This window comes from Pipra filicauda, unplaced genomic scaffold (genome assembly GCF_003945595.2).
Source record: "Pipra filicauda isolate LSUMZ 115617 unplaced genomic scaffold, ASM394559v2 scaffold435_size564288_pilon, whole genome shotgun sequence".
NCBI classification, from domain to species: Eukaryota; Metazoa; Chordata; class Aves; order Passeriformes; family Pipridae; genus Pipra; species Pipra filicauda.
In genome coordinates, this window is record NW_024104571.1 from 326,825 (window position 1) to 344,686 (window position 17,862).

Below are 17,862 nucleotides of genomic sequence, written 5' to 3' on the forward strand. Positions count from 1 at the left end.
ACCCAGCTGACCTAATTGAACACCCACAGTTGGATTTGCACAGCTTTGGGAGCCTAAAGTCCAACATGTCTTTTGCTTAATCCCTCAGGAGTCAAAGCAAACCACATACTAAGTGGATTTTTAGAAATATAAATGTCTGTAGTTTCTCTTTCCAGAGACCAAAGGTTAAACTGCAGCAAAACCCGATTTCCTTTCCTCTCGGAAGCTGTGGGAGGACAGAACTTGTTCTCTGGAAGAGTCCTGCCTCTTTGGTTTGTGGTTTCAGATTTTGTAAGAGCAATGGAGCTGAATGTGAAGGCTCTTGGGTATTAATCATGGACATTGTCTGACAGCTGCTTCACCTTTGCTCAGCTTCGTGTCCCTGCTCACAATGTGCTGCAGTGCTGCATCAGCCACTTGGACTGTTTTCCCCTCTTCTCATTAGGAATGTGCCTTATTTCAATGCCATTGTACATAGGTGGGGGTAGTTAATAGCTGTGCATTACCAAACTAGCTTATTTTCTGGTTTGCATAATGTTCTGGAGTCCCAGGACAATCTCCACCAGCTCGGATGTTTAAGTTGCCATAGGCCGTGGGCAGGAAATAGATTTGTTTGTTCCTTCTCAGAGCCGTTGTGAATTTCATTTAAAGGGGAACTAAAATTGTTTCTTTTTAACTTCATGGCTGCGTGAACAGCTGGACTCAACAATCTTTGAGGACTTTTCTAACCTAAACCATTCCGTGATTCTAATACAAGCTTTTATAATTGAAGAAGTGATACATTACCCTTTTACCACTTAAAAATGCTGCTCTTCCTGCATTTTGCTCTGTTTCAGTAATACAAATAATGGTATTCATTTAATTTTGTATTAATTTTCTCATGCATGTAATGAAATCCTGTTTCCTTGTTAATCCAGCAACCTAAGCAAACACAATATAGGAGCATTACAGGAGAACACTTAATCTTCCTTCTTGTTTTTCTCTAATGGGTTTTCGATCTCTTTAAGGGTGAAATGAGAATGTTTCTGTAGAGAGGCCTGGTATTACCTTTCTGTGTTTATTACACAATTTTAGTCTTAAGTGTGTTGCTGAAACCCTTCCAGGTGTTGGTGATCTCAGGCTGTGTTTGGGAAACCAAGCCCCTACAAAGGGGTTGGCACAAGAGGGTTTCAGACTGGGGCAAACAAACTGCATCCAAGCCCCAGAGAATTCTTGGGTGGGTTTTTTTTTAAGTCTGGGTCTTTCTGCAAAAGACAAACTGACGATGGAAGTGATGTGACATCTTTGCCTCTGCAAAACCCCTCTCCAAGAGCTGCCAGGCTTCCTACCAGCAGCGTCTGGTTCGCAGGGCTTCGTGTCTGGTGTGTGCTACTGAATCATGTCAGGCTAAAATTGGGTGAAGGAGTTGTGAGCCCAGTGCTAACCCTGACCTTTTCCAGTGTGGCTGCTGCTCTGTGTCACTGCCAGCCTGCTGGGGACGTCGTGGCATGGGGCCTGGAGCAACTGGGGTGGTGGAAGGTGTCCCTGCCCATGGCAGGGGGCTCAGGAGGACCCCAGCTTGGGGGTCCCTTCCCACCCAAACCATCCCGTGACTGATTCAAGGCCCTGCACAGGCACAGCTCAGCTCTGTGCTGCTCACAGTCCAGCATCGTGCCCACAACACTGGCATTTATTTCAATAAGAACCAAATGTGCAGAGACCCTGAGGCAGAGTTAAGGCTTGAGGGTCTTACCCACCCACAGGTGCCTTCTGCAGCTCTGAAACTCTAAAATCCACAACCTTCCTCAGCTCTGCAGCAGCCAGTTTGATTCCGTGGGGAATTCCCCCCAAAGACCTTTGCTGGCCCTGAATTGGTTTATGACCATGTGCTTGATTTGGGAAGCAGCTGAGAAATGCAGTGGCTCACAGACACTGGCCAAGCTGATGAACTGGCTTTGTCCCAGCCAAACCCAGGACAAACATGGGTTCTGTGTGGTATATTTTTTGTGTGCCGTGTTTCTGTGGCACATTTTTTTCTGTGTTATTACTGCATGCATTGGGAGTCTGAGCTGCCATTTCTATACAAATGCTGACATTTATAATTTCTTAAAGAGCATCTTCTGCGACGTTATTTTTATTTCATTAAATAGTTTCTCCCTCTCTTTCTTTCTGATAACTGAGGAAACCTGGGAAACGGTATCAGAGAAGAGAGAAGACCAGAACAAAGGGAGGAAGATGGATCCCTTTGACAAGGGTGACCTCAGCCCGGCAGAAGTAGACGTGACTTGGGGAGGACACATTCCAATGGAGCCCCAAGAGTGTGTCTCCCTCTCTTCCCTGAAGCAGCACCTGGAGCCTGCAGAGAATTGACTGGGATGTACAAAAAGGTGAATTATGATAATCCTGTTAATTCTGGGCAGATGGCAGGGCTGGGTCAGGCCCCCTCACTGTGGCATCACCTGCTGCAGCAGATTACAGCTCTCAAGTTTGCAGTTTCAGGCAGCATACAGCTTGTCCTGAAAATGCTTAGAGGGGTTTGAGGGTTTTTTTCCTTTGCTCCTGACTCAAAACTTTCCTGCCAGGGGTCTGGGCAGAGAGCTCAGGGCTCCATGCCCTGGGGAAGAGGGCAGAAAAGCACCTGTACACTCAGTATGTGTCAGGGGATCTTCTCAGGCTCATAAATAATGAACTGTATGGAGCTGAGCCCCCTCTCTCAAATAAGAACATCAAAATCCGGGCACTCCAAGCGTAATTTAAACTTCAAATTTGAAGAGTGACCATAATCTCAACTAATTTTAGATGTTAAATTTACTCCTACCTGCTCTTTATAATGAGTAGAGATCCCTGGGTGTGCTCTCCTCTGCTGACTACAGAGCAAGCCTCAGGGTGTGCTGTTCCTGACATCCCTGGGGGAAGGTGACGTGACCCTGGGCAGCAAAGGACAGTTGTGTATTTCAAGCTCCTTAAATAATCCCTCAGCTCCATGAAATGAGTGAAAGCAGAACATTTTCCTTTTTCTTTAATTTTTTTTGCTAACAATGCTTGTGTATTTTCACTCGTTGGTTCCTTTATTTGGCTTCAGTTCTGCCAGATGATTCATGTCAAAAGCTCATAAAACCTGCAGTAAACAGCCTACTGTTCACTGGAGCGATTCGGTAACTCCTGCTGGGATTATGTTTTGGACTGTTGATATTCCAGCCCCAGGGATGTTCCAGTGCTGCTGCCTTCAAAGTCTTTGGAAATCCTTGGGTGGGTGCCCTGCATTTTTGTTCTTCAGGTGCCTAAATGTGATGCTTGGAAACAAAGAATGACACCCCTTTCCTTTGGAAAGCAATTCCACCTCCTGTGCCTGGCATCCTTTGGACTCAAACTGTTCACACTCATTAATGGAGGTGCTCATAGAACCATGGGATGGTTTGGCTTGGAAAGGACCCTGGACACCACCTGGTTCATCACCCATGGGCAGTTCAACAGAGGTCCCTGTGTGTGTGGGCTCTGTGCCCTACCACGGGCAGAGGTAGTGCTGCTCTGCCTGATGGGAACCCAGCAAGGCACATTCCAGCACCAGTTTTCTCCTTGTCCCCGTGCCACCAGCGGGTGAAGGGAATGATATCTGTGTGCCATGCAGAAGGGCTTGTGCTTTTCTTGGTGGCACAACGGCGTTGCTTTAGTTTGTTTGAGCACTTTGCAGCACTTATGTCTGGGCAGGTAACCTGTCCAGCTTTTGCCTCTTCCTCTCCTCTAATCCCTTTAGCTTTTCCCTGATCACAAAATGGCTGAAGGTTGGTGCTGGCTTGTGGCATCTCCTGTTTGGTCGGTGATGTCAAGGGAGGTGTTTCCTCTGAAGGTCCTTTGCTCGTCTCCATTTCCTCAGAGAAGGGTTCCCAAACGCATCTGCAGGGAGAGACAGCGATCAGCTGCCTGACATCCCTGCGTGTGCCTCTCCCGAGAGTTCAGCCGGGCTCTGTGCTGCCAACAGCCCCGATCTGGGAGCGGGTGAACACCCCTTCCCTGCCTGGAGGTGTGTGCCCGAGCCTGGCCCCGTCAGCAGCCCCGCCCAGGAGGTGAGGAGGTTTGTTCTCGGGATGCAGTGGGGACTGGGCTCAGCCCTGCCCGGTGCTCTCCAGGGCTGGGGGAGGTGGCTGGGTCTCTTCCTGATGTTCCCCGACAGGCAGGTCACGCCGGAGCAGCCCCGGACACTGCAACATCCAAATAACACATAATCCCCCGGAACCAAAGTGGAAAACATTGTGCAAGCTGCAGAGGGAGCAGAACCGCAGCTTCCTGTGGCGTTCCTGATGCCTCCCGGCCGCCCGGGGATGCTCCTCAGTCCCTTCCACCCCCTCGCCCTTTGCTAAAGCAGCCCTGATTTTGAGCTGTCAAACGTGCCCACGTGCCCATATGGAAATGGTGCCTGGTACTGAGGGATCAGCATTTCTCTCATCCGGATAATTAACCTCTCAGTCGGCTGTGCAGTTGGGTCTGAGCTTCACTGAGCTGTTAATCAAACCCTTCTTTCATATTCCCATACGTGCAGCTCAATCTGGCCCGTGATTTATACAACCCAATATCAAACACTGCTCACAGAGCTGCTGGGATTTTTTTTTTCTTTATTCCTTTTTAAATCCTCCCTGGTGGTCAGAGCTGGGAGGGCGAGTCCTGCTTTACACAGGGTCGTATCCTCTAGATGGCATTAATTTGAATGAATTTGCACAAGGTGTCGAGTAGATTTCTGGGAAGGAGATAACTTGTTCAGGATGGAGCTTCAAAAGGAACCACAGAAGCTTCCAAGCCCCGGCTCCTGATTTCCCCTGGCTCGTGGGGAGCAGCTCCAGCCGCGTGGGAAGCAGAGCCGCTCGTTCCCTGGCCTGTGCTCGGTTGTGCAAAGCAGCAGCTGGGATCAGATGGGCTCCTGCTCCCAGGGACTTCACGCTCCACAGCCAGCCCACTCATCCGTGCCCCTCTGGGGCAGTGCTGGGTGTGTGTGGGTGTGTTGGGAAGGAGAAGGTAATCCTGGAAAACAGAGCGGGAAGGCACCGCCGCTCAGCATCTGCTGGGGCCCAGCGTGCGGGGCTTCCCCGCTGCTCCTGCATGTCTGCTGGACAAGGACCTTCTTGATCAGGCACTTTTTTCAGCAGCATTAAAAAGCATGGAAGCTGGATGCCTTAGGAATGTTAAATAATAGTTCAGCACTAATTTTCATGCTGTGTCAGTAAGATGATTTTCTTTCTGTCAGCTGAAATAGTCCTATTTTTCCCTTTTTGTTTCTCTGCAGCACTTCCTTGTGCAAAATCTCCAAAGGATCCTCGAAGGGCTGACAGGAGGCCTGGAAACCATTCCTTGGGATGCACCAGCATGGCCTATGCAGCCTGGAAGGATGGAGTGCAGGAGGTAGCTGGGTCTTTGCCTTTCCCAGAGGTGGTGGTTCCTGCACAAAGGTGTTTGCCACAACACAGGCTCTCTCCTGGCCATGGTGCCTCCTGCAGACACAAACATCTGCAGAATCCCTGGGTATCCCTGCATGCTGGTTTTGGGATGGGGCTGCTGGACAGGTCTGGGATGTGCTGGCTGCTGGGGTCTTAGAGCAGAGGTGCCCTGGAAGGCACCCCAGTCCCACTGGGCTGTTGCCTACCCAAAACCAGGGAGATACTCAGGCCTTTCTCTACTCTCTGTGCTGCACAAAGGGAGAACCCAGCCCTCCTTGGAAAACCCCTAGATGCCAGGATTTGTCATTGTAGGGAAGTCAGAAACAAAAACTTTTAGAAAAAAAGATTAAAGAAATTAATGGCCTAAAATCATGGGTGGCTGCTCTGCACTGGGTTCAGAGATAGCTTCCAGTTCAGGAAATCCCCCAATACTGTGGCTGGGAGAGGCTGAGGTGGAACAGGCTGTGTCTGCCAGGCACACCTTGGTCCTGTTCCTTTCCCTTGCCATCTGTTGTGGGCCACCCTTGGGAAGAAGCTGATGGCACAGCTGTCACACCTCGGAATGAGGTGAACTCCTCAGTGTTTGCTGTCCTTAATCCACCTCCTCATCGTGTCCATGTGGCTGCCCAGTTTGGGATAACTGGGGATGGTGTGGGGGGGGGGCTGTTCAGCTTTCCCCTCGAAGCTTTTTCCTTATAAATTCCTTAACAAAAGTTCATTCATAAGAGGCAGGAGGGTTTACAACTGCACTGACTTGGCTTTTTAAAACACTGAAATGCAGGTAAATCTTTGGCAGCCCACAGTGAGTTGTGAAGGGTTTTATTTAATCTTGCCTTTTAGTATTTATGTGATTTTAAATGTGCCCAGTGCCTGCAGTTCAGCTCGTGTGAGGTTTGGCTCCTTTCCTGTGCCCTGGCGAGGTCTGGAGTCTCCCCGTGGAACAGACTGAGGTTTGAGTCGAGGAATGTTTGTTACTCTCTCCCAGTGCTGTCAATGATGTTATTTAGACAACAGGCAGGGGTGTGGGTTTGCTCATGCGTTTATAAACACTGAGGGAGGAAATTCCCGGGCGTTCCTGAGCAAGGTGCTGTTCCCAAGCTAGGTGCTGTTCCCTCAGCCCCTCTCCTGTGGGGTCAGGCTGCTGCTCCCTGCTCTGCCTGGGCTGACAGCGCAGGGACCTTTGCCAGTGCTGACTCGGGGAGTTGTGGCCAGGAGATGACTGGCAGAGAGGGTTGCAGCAGTTTTCATTAGCTGTATATGAACAGACCCTCAAATCTCATCTCGTTCCACCCCTGCCATGGGCAGGGACACCTTCCACCAGCCCAGGTTGCTCCAAACCCCATCCAACCTGGCCTTGGACACTTGCAGGGGTGGGGCAGCCACAGCTTCTCTGGGCAACCTGTGCCAGTTGCCAAAGATGATTTTGGGTGCGATGAAAACAATAAATATGCCAAATAGGGGTGGGCATTACAGCCCTCCAGCAAAGCAGCCTCACTAATCTGGGGGCTTGGTTATGGCTTTGGCTGTGTGCACTTCCCCGGGTCTGGCTTTGGCTGTGTGCACTTGCCCAGGGTCTGGCTGTCCCTCACACGTAGCTGGGCTCTGAGGAGCAGTTCTGTGTGCTCACAGCGAGCACAGGGCTACAGTCAGGGCCCCTGAGGGGTCTCTGTGAGCCCCTGCTGTGCTCACTGTGCCAGGTCGGGAAGGCATGCTGAGTTTTCCTGCCGGAATTGCCCCGCAGGTACCAACACGAGCCCAACCTGAATACAAACCTTTTCCAGAGCTTCTGTTAAAGTGCTGGCAAACAATGGAGTGGCTGCCAATTACTGGTATTGAAATTCACCTTCATGCTGGAGCAATTTACTGCAGGGCTCAGTTTTCTTTAAAAACTGTTTTTGTTTACTCAGTAGAAAATTCCCCGAGGAAATCTCCCTGGTAACCAGAGATTATGTTAGGGGTCCTGTGAAAATGTACTGTTGGTTTTCATGGACTCCTGGAAGAGAAAACAATTTTACCAGGAAAAAATCCTGATCAGTCAATATTTTGCAAATCAGTCCAGATGCTGAATTGAAGGGCCACGTTGCTCTAAAAAGCAGAATTTTAAGGGTGGAATAGCCTGAAGAAATGATGCTACTGTGACAGGCCAAAGGTATTGGTAAAAAGGATTGGAGGGGTTTAATTTGATGTGTAAACACTAATGGATTAAAAGGGAAATAACTCCTGGCTCTCAGTCAGAAAGACAAATCTCTGAGTGTCACAATTAAGGCAAAATGGATGAGTTTGCAGGTTCCAATCTTGGCAGTGTGAGCAATGAATTAAAAACGGGCTGATTTATAGAGACTGCAGTTCCTGGTGGATCCCTTTGTGGAGCATCAGCTGCCTCTCTCTGTTCCACACCAGTGGCTGCCTGACAACAGGTTCCAGTCTCACCTTCATTTGTGACACTGCCCTAAAGTCCAGGGCTGTGAGTTCTCCCACAACCCAGCACAGCTGTCAGTCTGTTTGAAAGTGTGCTTTGATACCTGCTGCAATGAAGTGTGCCAGGCTGGACAGCAGCACAGAGAGAGCTCTGGCAGGCTGTAGGACATGCAGCTGGAATGGGAAAGAGGAGCCAGAGCAGGTTCAGCATCGCTTCCTCCTCTCCCATCTGCCTTTGGGCTGTGAGGCTCCATGAGCCGCTTTCTTCTTCCTTTGGAAGTGCCCTCTCGTTCTCTTGCTTATCCAGAGAGGTGGTTGGGGGCTTATCACATCTTCCCTGCTGGGAATATAGATCTGGTGGCGACAGTATCCAAAGGGGCTGCAAGGGAGCTGTAGAGAGGGACTTTGACCAGGGCCTGGAGGGACAGGACAAGGGGGAATGGCTTCCCACTGGCAGAGGCCAGGGCTAGATGGGATATCGGGAAGAAATTCTTCCCTGTGAGGGTGGGGAGGCCCTGGCACAGGTTGCCCAGAGAAGCTGTGGCTGCCCCTGGATCCCTGGAAGTGTCCAAGGCCAGGTTGGACGGGGCTTGGAGCAACCTGGGCTGGTGGGAGGTGTCCCTGCCCATGGCAGGGGGTGGAATGAGATGAGCTTTAAGGTCCATTTCAAATGAAACCATTCTGATTACTATCAAAGCTCCTTCCCCCAGCAATGGTCTCAGCGGCTGGGAGTTGTTACTTGGGAATGTTTGGTTGACAGGAATGTTGCCTCAGCTGGGAATTACACAGAAATGCTTCTTGGCACTTGCAGAACCACTTCCCGTTCTGTGACAGAGGACTCTGCTTCCAGACTGCTGTGTTTTGGTAAGAAAAGGACATCAAACATACCTGTTCTGTGGCAACTGCTGGTTCCAAAATATCCTGTAGGGACAACTGACCCGTTCCTTGCACCAGCCAGGTATCTGGGTTTCCTGCAGTTCACCTTCTGGAGGCAGAACCCAGGAAAGCAGCAGCACAGGTCCTTCATCAGTAGCCACCCTGTTCTTCCCTGGCTGCCAGCACCAGCCCCAGAGCCCAGAGCCCTCAGTCCACCACCCAGGCAAGAGCCACAGCGTTCCCCCACCAGCCTGGGCACTGCTCTTCCCAAAGGACTGGGAAATATGGAGGCTTTAGAACCACTTGGAATAGTGTCTGATGCAGCAGGGAAGCCCGGGCAGGTTTTCCCCTGTGGTAACTGGGAAGGTTTGCAGAGTGGAAGTGCCTCCAGTTTGGAGTGGCATCAGGAGGGATGCTGTGTGAGCAGCTCTGGGCTCAACTCTTTAACAGGGATTTACAGAATCTTTCTGGCAAACTGGGGTGAATTTTGGGGGAAACTTTGGGGGAGGAGGGAGTTGGGTGTTTGGGTGTGTGTTTGGTCTTTGATCTCCCTGAAATGGGCAGGAGGAGAAGCTGAGGGCAGTGGTGCCTTGTGACAGCCCAGCGGGGGGAGCAGAACTCAGAGTGTTGGTGGGGTGTTAGCCCAGCCCCAAATGCTGCCAGTCCATCTCTTTGTGCTTTTGGCCTCTGCTTTTAGAATCTTCACATCATGTAGGCTGGAATGTAGGTTGCTGAGCACTGCTCTGCACTGGTGTGCTCGTGGCCTGGGGGCAGTGGGATGCTCTACTGGGTGGGTCTGTGGTGCCTGTGGGACCGGGGTCTGTCGTCCCTGAGGTGTGTGTGATGGATGGGGGGTTCAGCCAGGAGCACAGAAATGCCCCAAACCAGCACAGCCTGAGCTGGGATATGCACTGCACACACACACAGAACTGCTTTATGTCTCACCACCTGAGAAGTGCCATTTGCCACAGAGCAGAGCAGCTTGAGCCTCTCTGTTTAAAAATGTATGAAATGAGAACACCTACCTCTCATGTTCTTTCAGTAAAACAAACAATTAAAATGGTTTGAAGATGCTGTGGCAACGTGGCTTAACTCTTCAGGTGCTGCTCAGGGCTTTTTTTTTTACTCTGGTTGGGGTTTTGGTTTTCTCCTCCTCCTGCTTTGCTCTCTTATTGAACAAGCTGGATCACTTGCTGCATTATACCGTGCCAGGAGGCAGCAGGGCAACCTCTCCTCTCACTTGCTCTCCCCACAAGCTCTTCCAGCCCTCCAAAGTGTGAGATTTATTGTAGGCAAACTGCTGAAGCTCTCCAAAGCATTCCCTGCCTTGTTCCCTTGTTAGCACAAGGAACAGGCACTGGTATGTGCAGTGAATCACGTTGGATTACAGTGATTTGGAGGTGAAGGGCTTTTGGGTGACTACTCCACTTCTTTTGTCTGTGAGGAGGGAACAAACCCCATCGTTTAAACACAGTGCAAGGGAAACAGAGGTGGGTGTGAAGGCACTGGCACTGCCAGGGAAGCAGAACTCCATGGAAGCAGCCCTGGAAAACAATCCATTACACTGGATCCCATGTCTTTCTGCACTAATGGGCAGCACTGGAGCCATGACTCACTGGACCACCACCACTGTTGTCTAAAAATACCTCAGGAGAACGTTTCAGATGGATATTGCAGTGAGTCACCCTTCCCAGGAAAAGGGCTTAAGGAAAAATTAATGTACTGATGGAAACAACTCTCATCTCCGGGGCAGGAGGGAGGGTCATCCTTGGTCATCCCATGGCATCCGTCCCTGCTGCCCAAGGCTGGCTGTCACCCCAGCACCTCTGTCCCCAGGGCAGCTGTGCCATGAGCAGCCAGGCTTTCTTTCCCATCAGGTGCCGTGCTGGGGTTTCGGGCCCCTGGGCAACGGGAGCTCCAGGAACTTCTGAAGCCATGCCTGAATTCCAGGGGTGGACAAGCAGGATGAGGGACAGCAGCACGTCCTTGGGAGGCAGGTGGCTAAACCCCTCACCCAGAGTCATGGCAGGTCAAGCACTGACTGTCTCCTCTGGCAGCAGCACGTGGGTCACTGCCCGGGTTTATGTGGGGTCCTGGCACTGCTTTGGGGTGAGTCTGTGTGGTGACCCTGGCACTGCTTTGGGGTGAGTCTGTGCAGAGATCCTGGCACTGCTTTGGGGTGAGTCTGTGCAGTGACCCTGGCACTGCTTTGGGGTGAGTCTGTGCAGTGATCTTGGCACTGCTTTGGGGTGAGTCTGTGCAGAGATCCTGGCACTGCTTTGGGGTGAGTGTGCAGTGACCCTGGCACTGCTTTGAGGTGAGTGTGCAGTGACCCTGGCACTGCTTTGGGGTGAGTCTGTGTGGTGACCCTGGCACTGCTTTGAGGTGAGTGTGCAGTGACCCTGGCACTGCTTTGAGGTGAGTGTGCAGTGACCCTGGCACTGCTTTGGGGTGAGTCTGTGCAGTGTCAGTGCCTGTTCTCAGAGCAGGGCCATGAACGAGCCTGGTCCAGCAGAAATGATGCTCACCACGGTCCCAGCCTCTCCCACAGGCTTTTTTGGTGGCGGATTTCCAGTGCAGCTGATGCCTCTGTGAGTGTGAGCAGCCTTGAGATCCTGCTGTCCTCCAAGCAGGGAAGCTCCTGGGACAGCTGGTCCCAGACCTGGAGCTGTGGTTGTTCCTCTGGCTGCCCAGCAGTGTGGTCACCTCCATGGGCAAACAGGGGTTCAAGGGGAGGCTTAAACCCTGTTGGTGCTGATAAAAGAACAGTGTCCAGTGATCCTAAGGGAGGCTCCTGCCCTGTGCCAAAGGGGCTGTGGAAGTTGCTCATTGTCCTAAAGCTCTCCTACGGGCTGTGAGGAGCAGCTTTGGGGGCAGGCAGGGAAATGCCTGCTGAATTCAGGCAGCCCCATTTCCTCCTGTTCCATTGGCACCTCTCACCCAGGAGCCCACAGCCTGAAAATCTGCTGCTGGAGTGTTAACCACAGCTTAGGAAAGGGCAGTTTTTCCACATGGTTGCTCACAGGGACTGATCTGAGCCCAGTGCTCAGCCTGGATAGTTCTGAAACTCTGAGCCCAATTTGTTGTGCTATTTGGTCACTTTCTGACATTACCCAGTTCCTTGGAGATTACATTCCTTTTCAAAATAGCTCCAAAATGAAACACTGCTGTTTTCTGTGAGTTTTTATTGTGGGTAGGAAAAGAATGGGATGGGTTGGGATCTCGCCTGAGGCAATTTGTTAGGCACAAGGGGAAAGCTTATAAACAGAAGGACAGTGAGGAGCTGGAATAAAGCTCAGGGCAGATTTAAGAGCAAATTCAGTAATTCTTTGCAAACATTAGGAGACCTCCTAGCTCTCTGCAGCTGCTTGAAAGGAGGTTGTAGCCAGGTGGGGCTTGGCCTCTTCTCCCAGATAACAAGTGACAGGAGAGGAGGAAATGGCCTCAAGTTGTGCCAAGGGAGGTTTAGGGTAGTAGATATTGGGGGAAAATTCCTCACAGAAAGTGTTGTCAAGCCCAGGAACAGACTGTCCAGGGCAGTGGTGGAGTCACCCTTCCTGGAGGGATTTAAAGATGTGTAGATCCAAAGTGATCCCACAGAATGCCTTTCCCATGTCACCCTGCCCAAGCAGTGGGGTTACTGTACCTGCACGAGGACACACCTGGGAGTCCCCCCATGAGAATGGGGTGGGAAGGTGGCCCAGGCAGGGTCGGGAAGTGGCTGCTCTCTGGGTGACTTTGATCCCTGCTCTGCTCCCTCCCCTCTGCCCCGGAGCAGGGGAATGAGCCCAGGGAAGACTTGCACGTCAGAGCCCTTGGACACTGCCTGGAGAGATGATTGGAGGTGAAATGAGGGGCCAGCACACACAGATATGGCAACTGTGCAGGATGCTTTGGAAGTCACCTTATGTGGCTGGCTGGGCTGGAGCAGAGCTAGCACACAGATCCCTTTAGTTATTTGGGCTGCCTCCCGTGCTCCCAAGCAGTAGGAGTGTCATCTGTTGCTTTTAGCAGGGTCTAACATTCAGGCTCTCCCTCCTGACCCTGTTGCTTTGATCTGTGTGCTTTTCTGGCCATGCCTACTGGCCATGGAAAAATGCATCAGCCTGAGCTGATCTGTTTTTCCTTTACAAACAAGTGCAGACAGTCTTGGGAAGTGGGACAGGGAACTGGGATCGTGGAGTTGCAGGGCAAACCAGCACAAAGCTAACGAAGCTTCAAGGTGTGTTAGCCATGGGAGGCAGTGGAGATTTTGGGTTGTGATACTTTTGCTTCTTAGAAAGTTTTGTTTTCTCTTCTTCGGTGTTAAACAGGTTTTGCTGTCAGCAAAACAAACCCAAAGGTGTGTAATGGCTCTGCCCTTTCTGAGGGCTGTTTTACTTAAGCAGAGAAGATTAATAGGAAGAGCAAAACTTATGAAATTTGACCAGCATAATTCCTGGAGTCAGGCTGTGAGTGAGCAAGGATCAGGTGCTCCTGTTCTGGATCCATTCTCTTTATTGCTTTCGAGCAGTAACACTGCTGTCTCACCATATCCTGTTTTCTTTTCTGATGTGTGCAGTGCTGGAACCTGCCTTAAGAAGAAGAAGGTGCACTGACATTTCCTTCACCTGCTCATTGTCAGTCCAGAAGATGCTCCAGAGCCCCCAGCAAGGACATTGCCCAGGGTCCCCAGGGATGGGGTGGCAGCTGCTGCGCTGGGAGTGAGGGCTGTCCCAGTGGATGGGCCTGCTCTGCCTGGGAGAGCTTGGTAACATTCTCAGGGCTGAACTGCAGTGAGTAGAGAAATATCAATATTTTTTTAAATTTGAGAGTAGGCTTTACCCAGGCCCCCTGAGCTTGGGCTGAGATTTGCCTTTTCAGCAAGCATCGGGTATAACCCACAAGCGTGTCTGCCCTCCCAAGAGCTTTACAGCTCCTGAAAAAAGGGCTAGAGCAGCAGGATTCAGTGTCAATTATGGACATTGTGGCTTCTGCAGACTTTCTTACTCTTTGCACTATATAAGTTGAAAAAAAAAGTTGTAAGTGTGATTAAAATTAGCTAAACCAAAGGTACCTTTGTAAGTAACATGTAAGTACATATTTTAAAAGCCCATATAACTTGGTTGCTAGAGAGGAGCTCAAAGCTGTTTCCTGTTATCACTGCTAAAGAGGAGGCCTGATCTACCTGAGGTCAGGCAAAGGTTTGAATTCATCCCTTTTGCAGCTGACTGAGCTGAGGACTGGATCTAATCAGAGCATCCTACTGTTTGACCTGCACCTGGAATCCATCCGGACAGAAAACCCCCGGAGCCAGCTGCCCATGTGGAAACTAGGCCAGCAAAGCTTGGTCCGAGCTGGTCACAGTGTGCTGATGTCCTGGCTGAACCTGCTGCTCTGTGGCTGGGGTGGTTTCTCCTTGTTCTCGGAGCCGGTTCTCTCTCAGCAGAAGATGCACTCTGAGGTCCCAGCTTTGTGCAACAAGAGAATGTGGAGCCTATTGAAAGTCCCTGCCTTTGCTAATGCAGCTGGCACTGTCTGGGAAAACCAAACCAAGGAATTAGCGAAACCAAAACAGTGAAAAGAGCCACAAGTGTTATTACAACCAGGACAGGCAGCTCAGCTGCCTCTCAGTGAGTAACAACTTGCAGATGTGCGGGGTGAACAACTGCGGCGCTTTGTGATCCAGCTCAGCTCCCACTGCTGGGGGAGAGCGGGCTCAGGACGCAGTCCTGCTCTGCCACCTGCCCTGGCCAGGTGAAGAGATGATGCTGTGGATGTGGCTCATTGCTTTCCTCGCTGGCTGCCCCGCTCCAGAGCTTCCCAGAGGCTGCGTCTCTGCCGGCCACAAGACCCTGAGTGGGTTCTGTGGGATGTGATGGCAGACACTGGTCTAAAAGTCTTCCAGGCACCTGGCCCCAGGTACAGCCAACTCTCACAGAAACATGCCATCTGCCCTTCCTGGGGTTTGCCTGCCCAGCCCTGCAGTGCCCACGTGCTGCAGCTGCAGGAGGAGAGTGACCCGGCCGGCGCCGGGGTGCTGAGGGGGCACCAGGACTGGCTGAGCCCCGGCTTTACATGCCCTGAGCAGCCAGAGATGCTATGAGATCCCCAGCAACCCCAGCCATGGGACTGAACACCATGTTCTCCTGCCTTTTCAGTGAGGAAATTTCCCATTTGGGCCTGCAGAGAGGTTTTGGAACTGCAGTGCCTATCGCTGTACCTTTTCCTCCTCTAAAGCTGGCGGAGCAGGGAGAATGAGCCCTGCTTTGTGCATCTCAGAGCCCTCAAGGCAGCCTCAGCATCTGAGGGGCTTTGACTCATGGTTTCTGCATAGCTGGGGCTGGCAGCTCAGCACTCAATAGCTGTGTGCCTGGAGGACTGACTATAAAAAGTCATGTTTAGATTTCTGCAGCATTCATCGTTTATTCCAGAAAATATAGCAGCATGTCTTTGGGCAGACCCAAATATGGAAATTGCTCTGTCATCTCCGTAAGAGACAAAGCAACAGTCCAGATTCCAACACCTTTTCCTCATCCTGACCCACACCTGACACCAGGGATACATCTATTAAGGCTGTTCAGACCTGCCAGACTCTTACTGTGCTGCTTATATGTTCATGCCTTTCTGAAAGTCCCACCCTCCTGGAATTCCGTGCCCCGGCAGCGTTCCTGTTGCACAGCTTTTCCTACCATCTGGGCTCACCTCCTTCGATGGGGTCACTGACCATTACCTCTTGCCCCATGGAAAACAGAGCATTCCCTTCTCTCCAAGGCAGCCTTTGACATATTTAAAGCTCGCTGTTGCCACACTCCCCTGCCCCCATCTTTTTCCCTTGCACCCCAAAGGGGTGCTCCACAGCAGGACGGAATTGTCACACCGTGGCCAGGCTCCCTCTCTGTGTCTGTTTTTTTTGAAGCAGATGCTGGTGGCACCTGACACATCCCCAGCAGCTCCTGGAGAGCTGCTCTCCTCACTGCATTCCTGTTCACGGGCAGCAGATGAGCCCACCACTGCTTTTATTTGATTCAGGAAAAAAAATCTGACACGGAGCAGAAGTTCAATTTTATCTCCTGATTTTCTTTGCCTGGGCTCCAGTTTTGGTTTAAGGCAATTAGGAGCACAAAAATGTTTGTGGTTAACAGCCACTGTTAACCGCTGAACTCATGGAGAGCAGGCCCAGCAATCAGCAGTTTAATGCCAGGAACTTGGGAGTATTTTCTTGTTTGTTTTTTTTCCTTGTCTGTGTAAGTGGATTGCTTAAACTGTATTTTACATACATGGGGTCGGTCATCTCTGATTGAAAGCTGCCTTAATATTATTTAAGTTTGGAAATGACTGGAGGTAAATCAAATTTAGGTCATTTTGAGTCCGAATAAGAACTTGCATTGAGGGATTGAATGCATTTTAACTAATCCACTTAAAGTCAGGCAGTGACTTAATTTAGATTATTTTTCCTGAGCAAGTCTGTCTAGGTAAGACCTTGCACTGCTTTCCAACCCACCCTGCTTCACTTGAGAGAGATGTGACATCAGCAGAGCTAAATCCGCGTTCACCAGCAGAGTGCTGGGTTCCAAAGTGTGACATTAAATACAAAATATATATATGGGAGAATGAAGTCATGTTCTGGATGAGGTTTTAATTCTCTCCTTTTGGAATAGCCAGTAGAAATACAGCACATATCTATTTGGGGAAAAAAATACAGTATATTGGACAAGAATTTGAAGCATGTCCAGAGACTTCCTTGTCCTGAGGAATATGCAGTGCAGCAGCTGGGTAAGGGTCTCAGGTGATTTCATGTTCCCCTCTGCCTTCAAAATACTTCTTTGTTTGCTTTTTACAAAATACAGTGTCCTGATGAGTGCTCACTTGTTGTCTGTGGCTTTGCATGGCAGGCTGTTACAGGTCACCAAAAAGAACTGGGGCTGCTTTGTCACCGAAACAAGTGAGAGCACAGGTGTGTGATGTGGCTGCCTTTCTTTTGGAGGGGTTGCTCACACAGTAAATGGTGAAGTGCTGTCCTTCAGGTAAGCAGTTTCATTTATTAGTGCAAACAAGGGAAATCCTGGCTGATTAATTAGGAGTTTCGTTCACCACAAATTAACCCATTTCTCCTTCATTGAAGTAGGGACTGATTCTGATGCTTTTCCAGCACAGCTTCCTTACATGGAATCACAGAATCACTTAGCTTGGAAAAGCCTTCTGACACCATCAACTCCACCCATTCTTCCAGCACTGCCAAGGCCACCACTAACCCACGTCCCCAAGTGCCACATCCACGCAGCTGTTAGATCCCTCTGGGGATGGGGATCCACCACTGCCCTGGGCAGCCTGTGCCAGGGCTGGACAGCCCTTTCCATGAAAATGTTTGTCACAATATCCAACACAAACCTCCCCTGGCACAACTCGAGGCCATTTCCTGCAGTGGGGTTTTTCTGGCCGTTGCCATTCCAGGGCAGTTGGGTGCCACGGCTCTTTGGAGGGAGCGGCCCATTTCTGAGAGGTTTTGAAAATACAGCTTTGTGATAGAAGTTGAAAATCAGTTTGACTGAATAACGGATGCCAATTTTCAGGCACAAATGTATCAGTCTAGTTAAGCAAAGCACTGATGTACGTCAGGGTGCTGGTTTGCTGTCCTTGTTTTATGTAGGTCAGGCCACGCCAGTTGTGCAGGTGACAAACTGTTTCTCCAAAGCTCACCTGCTGCCATGTAAATCAGCTGTGTGTCCGCAGCTGGGGTAAATGTTTTAGCTACCCTAGGCTGAGGTGGCATCGAGGAGATGAGACAGTGAGGAACTCCTTTGTTTCCTCCATTACATGTAAACAAACATTGCCTGTGAGACCCTGGTATTTACTCAGTTGAACTGCTGAAGGACTTAATGACTAAAAGGTAATCAGAGCTCTTTTACCAGCAATATACAACAGCTCTACCACAGCTTTCATGTAATCCGCTTGTTTGGAAGGTGAAATGTGCTTTGGTGAACTCCCTGCTGCTTCGTATACCTTTAGGGTAGTTTTAAACTATTTCTTTAAAGTTTTAAAAGCGGTCTTGTACATATTTAACTTTGGTGTAATTAACATGTAGAAGTGCCTGTTAAGCAGTGGAGCAGTTAAAGTGTGTGTGCACAGACGTGTGTTTAAGCCTGTTGTGTTCAGCATAAGATAAATAAATCTGATACCACAGAGAATGAAAGATTTTGTTAAC

General features: G+C 50.3%; 1 long non-coding RNA gene across 1 annotated transcript; it reads left to right on the forward strand.

Annotated features, from left to right (window-relative positions):
• The first annotated feature begins 1,551 nt into the window (after nt 1–1,551).
• On the forward strand, nt 1,552–16,521 carry LOC113989533. The gene is made up of 3 exons (XR_003541292.2): nt 1,552–2,345; nt 5,234–5,349; nt 13,240–16,521. It is a non-coding gene; the product is annotated as an uncharacterized LOC113989533 (long non-coding RNA).
• The last annotated feature ends 1,341 nt before the right edge of the window (nt 16,522–17,862 follow it).